The 13,212-nt window shown below is 34.3% G+C and overlaps 1 protein-coding gene and 1 pseudogene across 1 annotated transcript in view; both read left to right on the top strand.

The window, feature by feature from the left end:
• The window catches only part of MGAT4C (MGAT4 family member C), a 641,457-nt gene that overhangs the window by 470,108 nt on the left and 158,137 nt on the right, over positions 1-13,212 (top strand). The window lies entirely within an intron of this gene.
• LOC118729986 lies at positions 11,911-12,620 on the top strand (annotated as a pseudogene).

Below are 13,212 nucleotides of genomic sequence, written 5' to 3'. Positions count from 1 at the left end.
GGTAGGTATAATAAAAAGTCAGGCACAGGTACTGTCTAACCTATAAATTAAAAAAAATAGTTTGGGAATGCTTTCAAACTAAAACTATGTTTGAATTAACACTGGAATATGAGCATTAGTAAGCCAGTAGACAAGGTTGCAGAACAATAGAGTAGTAAAATAAAGAATGTTTCAGAAAACATGGATATATGACAGTTTATGCAAATACAGAAGAGATTACAGTATTTAAGCCTTCATAGAAATAGATAAATTTAAAAATATGAGGGATCAGTTTTGAAAAAGAAGTACATGAAGTCATAGACAACATTTTAGGTCACATTAAAGCAGTAGTTCTCAAAGTATGGTGCCAAGATCAGTATCACCTGGAAATTTGGTAGAAAGACCAATTGTCAAGGCCCACTTAAAAATGCTGATTAGAAACTCTGAGATAGGGTCCTGGGAAGCTTTTAATTTATTTTAATTTTATTTTTAAACAGGCTCTTTAGATCCTAATGGCACATTAAAGTTTGAGAACTTATCAGACATTATGGTATTTATCAGACATTAAGAAGCCAGGCATCTACAAAGCTCAGAGAAAAGCCTGAATAGTCTTTTAAAATAATTTACTGGCAGATTCTTTGGAAAGAGACATGAATAAAAACAAGAAGATGGATTTAATAACATGCTAGAGAAACCTGATGAGGTTCTCAACATACTAAATATGGTGATATAAAGTGTGGTTCAAATTTAAGAGACATTTGGTGTGTAAAATTGAGATATGAACAAAAGGATATTGAAGCATAAAGATAAAAGGCTGAATCTTGATTGATTTTGAGTTTTCTAGCTTTGTGTACTAAGTAAAGCAATCATATTCGACAAAGTACTTAATATGCTGCCAAGTGCTATTTGTATGTATTATTATTTTATTTGACTTATTTATGAGGTCTTTATTTTAAAATATAATTATACTAAATTTTGCATATTCTTTATTTGGTTTAAGCCAAATATATCTACAATAATTAAAGTGAAAACTGGGTTTCCTATTTATAATTAGGGAATTACAATATGTAGAGTAAATCGTACTTACCAGGTGATATATCTTGGAATCATTTTTTGAAATATTAAATTTATTGCTTATATACAACTAATTTAAATTACCAAGTAGTTAAGTTGTTAATATTCTTTTTAAGTTAGTGTAATAACATGAATTCCAAGCTTATTACAGAAAATAAGAATGAGAATCAGACAATGCATTTTCTTTTTCTTTTATATCTTATTTCTAAAATAGCAAATTCATTCTCATTTTTCTATGTTTTAATATCAATGATAGCATTTTTATTCTAAGATAGAGTTATATAAAGCTTGTTTCAATACCTTTCATCAGGAATGTTCAGGTTAGTTTACAAGAATTACTAACACTTGCACAGTATGTAAAGCCACATTCTTGAGCCATAGAACTAGAAGAAATGAAGAGCAGAAACGTGTGTGTGTGTGTGTGGGCGTGTGTGCAGGCACGTGAGCATGTTTGAGTTTTTAAATTTATCTTTATTGCTAAAAGTATTAGAGATGTCCTCCTTTTTCCCCATTGACCTTTTCTAGCCCACCCCTTCTCTCCTCCCCAGGCCTTTGCCATACTATTGTCTGTGTGCACAGGTTGCATATATGCATTCAAGTTCTTCAGTTAATCTCTTCAAACTCAGCCGCCCATTTCCACCTTTCCATCCCATTCAGCAGACAAGCATCACATGATCTTACTCACATGTGGACTCTAAAGAACAAAATAAATTGATAAACAAAATAGACCCAGAATCATAGAAGGAACAAAATCTTAAGGACAGTTTGGTTTTAACAATGGGGGGAGAAGCACAAGTCAAAGGTGATATATATCTAGTGACATCTCACTAATCACTGTAAGAATGCCATACATTATCTTATTTAAACTTACAATTAAGTATGCATTAGGAGGCAGTAATTATTGTTTAGATTTTTAGATGACAAAAATTTAAGATTTAAGTAACTTATTCAGTTCACTGAATTAGTAAGATAAAATAGCACCAGAACTGATATCCAGAAGTGTCTCTTTCTGGGTTCTGAACTTTTCTTTTTTTAAAAATATATGTATTTATAGATTTCAGAGAGGAAAGGAGAAAGATAGAAACATCATTCTGCAAACCCCGTACTGGGAATACAACCAGCAACCCTGGCATATGCCCTGACTGGAAATCCTGGTTCATAGGACAACACTCAACCACTGAGGAACACTGCCTGGGCTTTTTTTTTCTTCTTTTTTTTCCTGTTTATTTATTTAATTTTTTTAATATTTACTAATTTGTAAAGAAAAATAAGACGAAAAAGAAATGGCAAATATATAAAGAATAAGGCAAATCCAGTAATAATGAAACAAAAGATACAGAAATATCCAAAATGAAAATGAACTTACTAAGTTAGTTTGTTTGTTTGTTTGTTTGTTTGTTTTTGTTTGTTTTTTGTTGTTTGTTTTTTTTTTGTGTGTGTGTGTGTGTGTGTTGATGAGAATAGCAAACTTTGATTTTTATTATTAAAAAAGGTCATGGCATTTGGGGTGTCCATTAAATATTATACAACTGGCTATTTTCTTTTTTGTATATGAATGTGACAATGTAGCTCTAGCTAGAAACACACTTAAGTAATTGTTTATTGGAGACAAAAAGTTATACCACAGTACAAGCAAACAAAATCACAAAGAAGGGAAAAGACCAATTTAATATCAAAGATTATACATATAGTGCAAAAATAAAATGTAGAGAAGTCATAAATAGAAAAACAGCACAGATAAGAAATATTAATGAAACCCCCCCTTGTATATGTTTTCAATTTCCCAGGGTATCTGTGAGAAATATTTATCCAATTATATACATCATTCCATATTTATATAAAATAATACAAAACATATATTAACATATTCCTTTCAAATTACTAGTAAAATATTCTACCATATAGAAGTAGCACTGTGAAACGTCAAACAAAATATTGGATTGCTATGTTGTGCAAAAATGTACTGTTAGAAGTGAAATGAGATATACTTATAATTGTGTAAAATATTGTAGCTCACTGTGAACAATTTCTATTTCTTTTTCATGTTACTTTTTAAAGTAACAACATTTTTTAATAAAAATAAGTAGCTAATTGGAATAGTTTTAGATAATTATTCTATTTTGGGCATTACTGCTTGAGGTATATATGATAATAATCATAAAACTTACATCAGCATTCCTAAAAATATATTCTGCTAATGTAGTAAATTGATGAGAAAGTCAATCATTTCGTTTTAGTGATATTCAGAATACATAAAAGTTCACATATAATAAATTTCGTTACCCAATATAAAAGTTGCTGATACAGAGTTACACTAAGTGTTCATAGTAATAAAAATCACTATTAGGCAAGGAGTAACAGTAAGCTCTTCTAGGAAATATATGAATTCCTGTTTAGGTTATTCATTCCCTTATATTAAGGAATTTACTACCATGATCGCAATTTATCCTAACCTAAACCGGAAATATCTTGCAGAACATTAATGTAGATTTTGTAGCCACCATTTTTCTCTGTGACAGTTTCATGTTCAAAATTGTATGCATGATCCTCTCTGCATATCATTTTATGATTATATTTTAAAATTTAATGACTCCATAATTTTGTACCTGAAAAAGTCATCAAAATAAAGCTCTAATTATTTTAATAAACTGAATCATTAGTATTAATTATTGAAAAGCTATTTAGATTACATTGAACCAGAACACCTGGGTTTGGGACTATGAACATCATTGCAGGTGATCTCATTTTTATTTGCTTTATCACCACTAAGATAAGAGAAAATCAAATATTTCCAAAAATCAAATAATTCCTAATCATTAAAAAAAAATGTGATCTATAGTATATATGGGGGAGGTCTTTTTGCTCTAAGCTTTATAGCTTTGCAGGATGGTTATTTCTATTTATAAAACAATTTGGTTCCTATGTGAATCTACTCTCATTGCTGGATGTGGAGTACATCAAGAACTAGGGTTGAGAAATACTCTAGAAATTCAGATTCATTCATTAGCAAACATTTATGAAATTTCAACAATATTAGACTGAGATATGCAGATCAAAATGATTACTGAAATTCATCTTCCTAAGAGAAATTTCTATATTATGATTATTGCCCATTGTGAGTGTTTGAAGCAGCACAATAAAGACTAGTCTGCAAGAAAAAGGGTCCTGGATTCTAACCCCTAGCTACAATATCAATAATTGGACAGGCATTTAGTTTATCTTTACCTCAGATTCATTTTTTTTTTTAGTTAAGTTTATTGGAGTAACATTGGTTAATAAGATTAGATAGGTTTCAAGTGTAAAATTTTATGATGCCCATCTTATAATGTTTTGTGTGCCCATTACTCAAAATCAAATCTTTCATCACCAAATATTTGATACCTTTTACCCTTTACTATCTATACCCCCCACCAATTCCTTCTGCTATGTTTTTATTTATTTATTATTTTTTTTTTTAAAGAGAGAAAGAGACAGAAACAATGATGTGAAAGCGAATCATCTATTCATATGCTACCTCCTGCATACCCCATGCCAGGGATCAATCCTGTAATCTGGGCATGTGCCCTGCTTGAACCAGAAAAAAAAAAAAAAAAACCCTCTAAATTCACTGGTGCACAGGACAATGCCCAACCAACTGAGCCACCACGGCTGTTTGATTTTTTATTTGTTTGCTGCTTTCAGTTTTATATTCCATGTATGAGTGAAATCATATGGTTCTTAACTTATTCTGTCTGATTTATTTCACTTAGCATTTTAGTATGAAGATTAATTCCTGTTGTTGCAAATGACAGTCTTTTCCTATGTTTGAGTAGATATGCAACAAATTGTATATATGCAACAAATCTTCCTTATTCAATCATCTCATGAAGGTCACTCACTCATTTCCATGCCTTAGCCACCATGAATAATGCAGCAATGATCAGATTTTGATCTTTTAAATAGATTATAAATTTCTGTTATGCTTGCTTTAATGAGCTATGAAGATAGTTAAAATGATGGGCTGTATACAGCAGGTGTTCTGCAAACTTTTAGTAATGTCTTAACTATTGATTTACATTTAACTCCCATGATAATAAACTTAAAAACAGTGTTTTATATATTTTGAAAAGTCTCGCAATATCCAGAAAAATGCCTTGTACTTTAATGATTTTCCACAAATGATCAACAAAAGCAAGCTCTAACATAGGTAAACATTCTGCTTAAATCATTCAATAACTGCCAGCCTGGGCATATGGCTTATTTTTTTAAAATTTTATATTGTTCAGCTAAAAATAATAAGATCAGTGATTACTTCATCGTTTTTTTTTTATTTGATAAATTAAGGCTTTTATTTGTAAGAGTTTGTCCTCTAATTTTTTTATACACATTTCTAAAAAGCAAATGAATAGCAGTCCCTTTCCTAGAATTGGATTTAATTTAACTTTAATAGCTAATTTTGTAATCTCTTCTTAAGTAATGTTTTGGCTTTGGAAAACACTTTAGAAATGAGATATTGAGACATTGAAATGTTTGCAAACCAGTATCACATAATAAGTGCATTATAGTTGTTATACATAGTGAAAAGATATTCATTAAGCATTAATTTATTAACATACTAGAGGCCCAGTGCATCACATTTGTGCACGGGAAAGAGTGTGTCCCTCAGTCCCGCCTTTACCCTCTCCAATCTGGGACTTGGTGGAATAGGACCTAAACAGGCAGTTAGACATCCTCTCGCAATCCAGGACTGCTGGCTCTCAACCACTAGCCTGCCTGCCTGCCTGATTGCCCCTAACACTTCTGCCTGCCAGCCTAATCACCCCCTAACCACTCCCCTGCTAGCCTGATCAATGCCTAACTGCTCCCCTGCTGACCTGATTGCCCTTAACTGCCCTCCCCTGCAGGCCTGGTCACCCCTAGCTGCCCTTTCCTGCTGGCCTGGTTGCCCTTAATTGTCCTTCCATGCAGGCCTGGTTGCCACAAACTGCCTTCCCTTGCTGGTCCAGTCACCCCTAACTTCCCTTTCTTGCCAGCCTGGTTGCCCCCAGCTGCCATCTCCTGCAGGCCTGGTCACCTCTAACTGTCCTCCCTTGCTAGCCTGGTCTCCCCTAACTGCCCTCCCCTGCTGGCCTGGTCACTCCTAACTATCCCCTCTTGCTGGCCTGGTTTTCCTCAACTGCCCTTCCATGCAGGGCTAGTTAGTTTCCCCCAACTGCCCTCCCCTGCAAGGCTGGTTTCCCTAGACGCTCTCCCTTGCAGGCCTGGTCCCTCTCAACTGCCCAATCCTGCTGGCCAGATAGACCAGATGTCATTCTGGACAAAGCCATGGTGGCAGGGGGTGAGGCAGAAGTTGTTAGGGGCTATCAGGCGGGCAGGTAGGTGAGAGGTTAGGAGCCATCAGTATTAAATTGTGAAAGGGATCTCCCCAGGGGGTACTGGATTTTGAGAGGGTGCAGGCCAGGCTGAAGACCCCTCCCCATGCATAAATTTCATGCCCCAGGCCTCTAGTTGGTGAATAAACTGATATAGATTTCACATTATAATTCACCATACATTTGACCACCTTTACCTTTTACTACACCCACCTCCCTTCTCCCTGATAACCACCACACTATTGTCTGTTTTTTGTTTTCATTTGTTTTTCTTTTTTTTAAAGTTATCTTTATTATTGAAAGTATTACAGATGTCTCCTTTGTTGCTATTTTTCCTCCATTAACCCTCTCTACCTCACAACCATCCTTCCCAGGACTTCACCAAAATATGGTCTGTGCCCATGTATGCCACCCATTTATTTATTTAATGGTTCATTTAGCATCCATTATGTGCCTGGCTCTTTATTAGGTGTAGGTATAGAAATAAAACAATAAAATTATCTGACCAATGAGAATACCAATAGGTAAACAAAGAAAGATAGAATAAATTGTTAAGCTACAGTCAGGTTGTAGAGGAAAATGAATAAGAAAGGATTTACTTGGAGTAAAGCTTGAGCTTGAGTGAGAAAATGAATGCTGTTTAATCAGAAGAGGTTTGTGGAGTACAAATTCTCATCCCTAGTCAGAGAAAATCATGTAGGCAAAATATAATATTTCCAGTGTGTTCAGGGAAATGCAAGTGGTTCAGAACAACAGAGATTCAGATAAGGGGAATGTTAATGCCCAATCAGAAGTCAGGCTAGAAATTAGTCATGGGCAAGACTATGAATACCCAAGACATTGAAAACTTTACTTTTCCCCCTGTTTTTAGCTTCACTGTGCTTATCTGCTTATGGTCTTCAAGTTTAACATTTTGAAAAGAAATAACAGAAGAAAGTGATGCATTCTGTTTTCTATCACCACTAAAAATCAGTGAGGATGAGACTCAGGTAGTAGAAAATAGTAAAAATTGCTGGTGATTGAATTTATCCTTTGAATAACATATGAGTATTTCCAAAATATGACCTGCATTATAAAATTCATTTAAAAACAAAATAATACAAAATAAACAACAAAAAGTTCTGCCAAACACCCTACAATGGGAGGTTCCTGATGCTACTTAGATCCTACAAGCAAGATTGCACACAGTAAAGAATGATAGAATAGAGAAGGAAGCCAGAGTGATAGAGAGTCTGGAGGCATCAAAAATAAAAAGCTTACAAAAAGAGGATATTACATTAAACAATGCAATTCAGGATATCTATACTTACCACCTCCACACATGATGTCATCTCTTTTGTGATCCAAGCGGAAGAAATAGTAGAAAGCACTTAATCGCATTACAACTTTAAATATCAGGAAATTAAGACTTTTACAACATTGTTATCTAATCTCCAGACTTTATTAATACCTTCCATTGTCTCAATAATGTTCATTATTGCAAAATAAATTCCAGAATCATGTCCTGCATTCATTTGTTATATTTATAATCTGGTACACTTTCTATGCCTATTTATTTGTCTTTTTCTTAGGAAGGGGTGGATTCACATAGTTAAATTTTTGGAGAGTTCAGAGTTATTTTGTAAAATATCACTCAATTAGGCTTTACATCACAATTAATTTTTTTGACAGAAATACTACATAAGGATTTTGTATGTTATATAGGAAGGTACATCTATTTATTTATTTCATTACTGGTGATAATTGCTAAAAAAGAATTCATTAAATCAGCAAAATAATTTACATTATAAATGTATGACTGGGAAGCTTAAACTTTAGAGTTAATAAGGATAAATTTGGGTTAATTTTTGTTGTTTTGTATACACAATGAAAAGAAGAGCAACTTATAGGGATTTGTACTTCAACAAAAATGCATTTAGAACCATGAAGCAGCAGTAGAATTATGTTGAATGTTTCTTTAATAAATTTGAAATTCATTGCTATAAATGCTATTTGATAAAGTGTCCACTGAGTTTTGACTATTTAAATCCAGTTACAGTTTTATTATAAATATAAATAGCAATCTTAGTTTTGATAAAAATTCTTGTGTAATTTTTATCAAAATACTTAGCATATTTATAATAGATTGCAAGCTCATAAAGGGCAAGCAATATACTTTACTTTTGATCAACGTCTACCTCACAGATATCCTATATAATAAAAGGCTAACTTGCAAATTGTCCCTTCGACCAGGTGTTCAGCCTGAAGTTTGACCAGGAGTTCCACCATGGGGCAGGGCCAGATGACCAATCTCCCATGTCCCCTTCTCCCAGCCACACCCCCTCCCTTGGTCCCATCAGGGTGGACTGGCTTGATCCCACCCATGCACAAATTCATGCACGGGGCCTCTAGTTTCTAAATAAATGCTTTAGTAGAATTTAGTTATAGTTTAAAAAGATAATCTTGCATTCCAAATGCTCACTACTTCAGATTAAGCATTATTCCATTAGTTTTGAGTACTGAGTTTTCATTGTTTTGACTAACTCACTAAATAGTTATTAACCACCATCTACATCAGTGCTTCTTGAAATACTCATGATAAACACTATGGACATGATCTCTGACCTCAAATAATGTACAGTTTTGTATGGATTTAATCCTCATGATTATTGTATCATTTTATTGGTGAACATAATTTATAATTCTAATTTTAATATCCCTTAATGGAAATGTGCTTTTCAACACCATACTTGCCATTGAATATTTATTTAAAGTATGGGTTTTGATGTTAGAATAAAATGTCTAGTTAGTTTGTGGATCTATGACTTTTTAGAAATGTTACTCTAAACACTTCATATGAACACATAAAATTTGATTCCTTAATAGACATTATTGTTATGAAGACTAATGTAAATGAGATAAGATACCAAATGTAAGGTATACAATTTTAATTCAAAATGGGCAAATGAAGTGAAATTTGTATTTGCCAAAAATGTGTTTAGTATTTCAAGTTAACTGGCTTTTATTTTGTATTTTTAATTAATATGAGCATTGTTTTTCTTTTCCTCAGTTATTCTCTTAAATGTTTATTTCAATTTTATTTCTTGGAGTATTTTTAGTGTATTTCATATAATATACTGCTGCTATAATATAGAAGGGTGGAAAGTAGGGGTTATCTACATTCCCAAATATTCATACACTGTTTATTAAGAACCTAACAGTAGTTTACCACTACTTAGATAAATTTTATTTTAAATACTGAGAGGGATTCTTTTTTTCCTTCAAAACTATAATTCATCCTAGAAAATGCCATATCGTGTTTGAAACCAGTAATAGCTTAGGATTTAAGTTGCATTTTATTACTCTAATAATTTTCTAAATGGTTTGCAGCCTGTCAAAAGATATACTTATCTTCAGATGAGCACCTAATCCATTATAGTTGACTGTAATTCTGTGTCTATGTGCCCTTGCTTCTCAACCTCTAATACATTTAGACAATTTTGGCTGTGGTACAAAGGTAATAAAAATAAAGAAGTTGAAGATAGCAAAGCAGCATATAGATCCTGTAAGCATATTATTTTTTCTTGCATGCATAATGAACCTGAAATTTTAAGTGCATGATTTAAATACTACTTTATTTTTAAATTTGCTAATTTTGATATATACAATTATCTGTAAACATTTAACTGAATAGTTTCAAACCCTGATATTGATGAGGTCAGGAACAACTCCATTAAAGCCAATAAATTTCCATTTATACTATAGTATCAGATACTTTAAAAATAGATAAAGCAGCTATCTATTATATTAATTAAATAATGGATGATTTGTTTTTCATTTTATTTTGTAATTATAGCACTTTTATAACAAATTTAGTTAAAAATATATTAAAATGATTAAATATATCTGGTTTGTATTATAAGCTTAATTTGATTCCAATTAAAATCCTACAGGAGGCTTTAGTATTTGGTAATGTAATTATAAAATGGTAAAAGTGATTCAAATAATGCACCAGCTTAAGAAAACAAAATATTTTGAGACAGAGGAATAATGAAATTCCACTAATACATACTTCAAAACATTGTTAAGCTTCAATTAAACAGTTCACTTTGTGAGTTAAGGCACACCTGGAAATACTTTTGAAGGAGAAAAATGTTTGGTTCTTTGGTATATACTGCCTTTGGTATTCAGTCAATTTGGTATTCATTTGCTGTTTAATAATATGTTAACAAAGATATGTGGAAAGTATGGAATGTTATAAAGTTACTAGAGGCCTAGTGCACAAAATTAGTGCACAGGGGAGGGGGTGTCCCTCAGCCCAACCTGCACCCTCTCCAATCTGGGACCCCTCTCACAATCCAGGACTTCTGGCTCCCAACTACTCACCTGCCTGCCTTCCTAATTGCTCCTAACCACTTCTGCCTGCCAGCCTGATATCTCCCTAACCACTCCATGCCAGCCTGATTGATATCTTACTGCTCCCCTGCCAGCATGTTTCCCCCAACTTCTCTCCTCTGCTGAGCTGGCCACCCTTAACTGCCCTCCTCTACAGGGTTGATTGCCTCCAACTGCACTCCCTTGTACACCTGGTCCCTCTCAACTGCCCTTCTCTGTTGGCCATCTTGTGGTGGCCATCTTGTATCCACATGGGGGCAGGATCTTTGACCACAAGGGGGTATTCATCTTGTGTGTTGGAGTGATGGTCAATCTGCATATTACTCTTTTATTAGATAAGATTCTTACATGTAATATAAAAAGCAAACAAAAAACAAACAAAAAATAAAACAAAACAGAAAAATTCCAGACACCACAATTCTCTTCAAGACTGGTACCATGAAAATGTCCTAAGCAGCTTACTTATCTTAGCTCCCTCTCCAGATAGATGGCTTGTCTAAAACTCTTCCTCTCAGCTAGACTAGAAATATTTGAAATTCCCAGATGTGTTCCTGGCATTTTAGGAGCACTGTGCATGTTCTTTCTTCTGCCTATAATGCCCTCTTCCCAAGCCCATACTCTCACTTCAGCTTAAAGTCACTTATTCAGCAAAAACATCCCTGCAAACCTAATATGTGTTCATAGAACACCATTTCATTTCCCACAGACATCATCATAGTTTCAGGTTTATAGTTTTTGTAGCTATTTGATTCTTGCATTGGAATTTAAGCTTTGTTGTGTGTGTGTTTTTGCCCAGCATTGTATTCTTATTACTCAGCAGAGTATATCGCGTGGGATAGGTGCTCATTGATTAGATATATGATGAAACAGCAAGAGGCATGCATTGTGATATTCCAAAGTATTATTTTATTTTCTGTTTTAAAGACATTGGAGAGAAAGGTGAGGAGGGACACTGGTGCCCTTGGGTTTGTGGAGCTGGTCATCAGAATGTCCTTTCCCAGGGCGCATCTGAAATAACCCAGTGTCCCTTCTCGTTCTGCACATCTCCAGGTGCTATGGTGTGAGAACTTCGGAAGTATTGAGAGGCCCAGTATCCTTTCAGAAATCACAACACTTCAAAAAACAAAACAAAAAATAAACTCAACCAAATCTTACTGTTGACAAAGATACCACCTTGCCTGCTTCAGCAAGAGAAATTGACTTTGGGATTAAAGGAGAAATCTCATAAGAATGATAAAGTTTTGATGGTGTTGGAAAAGGAGATTCAGGTCCTTGTGCGGGCATGTGGTGCTCAAAACAAAAGCCTCCGGGATCTGGAAGATGGGCTGGAGAAGATGGAAGCAGAGCTCAGTGTTGCGGTCGGGGTGGGGGATAGGGGGCAACTCTGCCTGTAATGCTACACTGCAAAAGCAGCTTACTGACTCCACAAGGACTAACAGGCTACTACAGGCTATGTTTTCTCAAGCTGGTAACTAGATGAATTCTAAGCCTTGAGTTAATGAAACTTAGAGGAAAAAAAATGAGAAACTAAAATGAGAAGTATGATGGCTAAATAACAAGGCATGGAGATTAAACTGCAGGTCGCCCAGAAGAATCTCAGAAAGTCTCAGGGGAAGTAGCACAGCTTGTGGGGAAACTTGTTTCCATAGAGAAATAATAGATTGACAAAAAATCTGACGCAGATAGACTCTTGGAATACATTGAAGAAATAAGTTGTAGCTCAGATCAAAGTAGAAAAATCCAGTCTAGACATTGCCCAGTTAGAAGAAAATTTAAAAGAGAAGAATCATGAAGTTTTAAGCCTTAAGCAGTCTCTTAGGAAAATCATTGATACATTGTCTACGCAAGTAAAAGATCTGATGGCTGAAGGTCAGCCGCCAAAAAGAAAAAGAAGAGCTCATCAACAGGGACAGAGAAGTGGATGAAAGTCTACATTCTGTTATGCAAACCTCAAAAAAAGAAGTTTATTCTTGAAAACCAAGAATCCTAAAAGCTACAATAAAAAAAATTACAAATTGATTTACTTCTGAAACAAAAGAAGGAATTATCTTCTGTTCTTCAGCAGAAGCTATGTTCTTTCAAGAGGAAATGATAAAAGGAATCTCTTTGAGGAAGAACTAAACAAGCTCTGGATGAGCTAAAATCAGTGGTCAGCAAACTCATTCGTCATCAGAGCCAAATATCAGCAGTACAACAATTAAAATTTCTTTTGAGAGCCAAATTTTTTAAACTTAATCTTCTTCTAACACCACTTCTTCAAAATAGACTCGCCCAGGCCATGGTATTTTGTGGAAGAGCCACACTCAAGGGGCCAAAGAGCCTCATGTGGCTTGCGAGCAGCAGTTTGCAGACCATGGAGCTAGATAAAACACAGAGAAAGGAGGGACAAGCTGAAAAGCATGCCAAACAATTGGGAGAAGAAAGAAAACTTAGG

This window comes from Pipistrellus kuhlii, unplaced genomic scaffold (assembly GCF_014108245.1).
Source record: "Pipistrellus kuhlii isolate mPipKuh1 unplaced genomic scaffold, mPipKuh1.p scaffold_m20_p_3, whole genome shotgun sequence".
Lineage (NCBI taxonomy): Eukaryota > Metazoa > Chordata > Mammalia > Chiroptera > Vespertilionidae > Pipistrellus > Pipistrellus kuhlii.
This window is presented reverse-complemented; position numbering and strand designations above follow the sequence as displayed.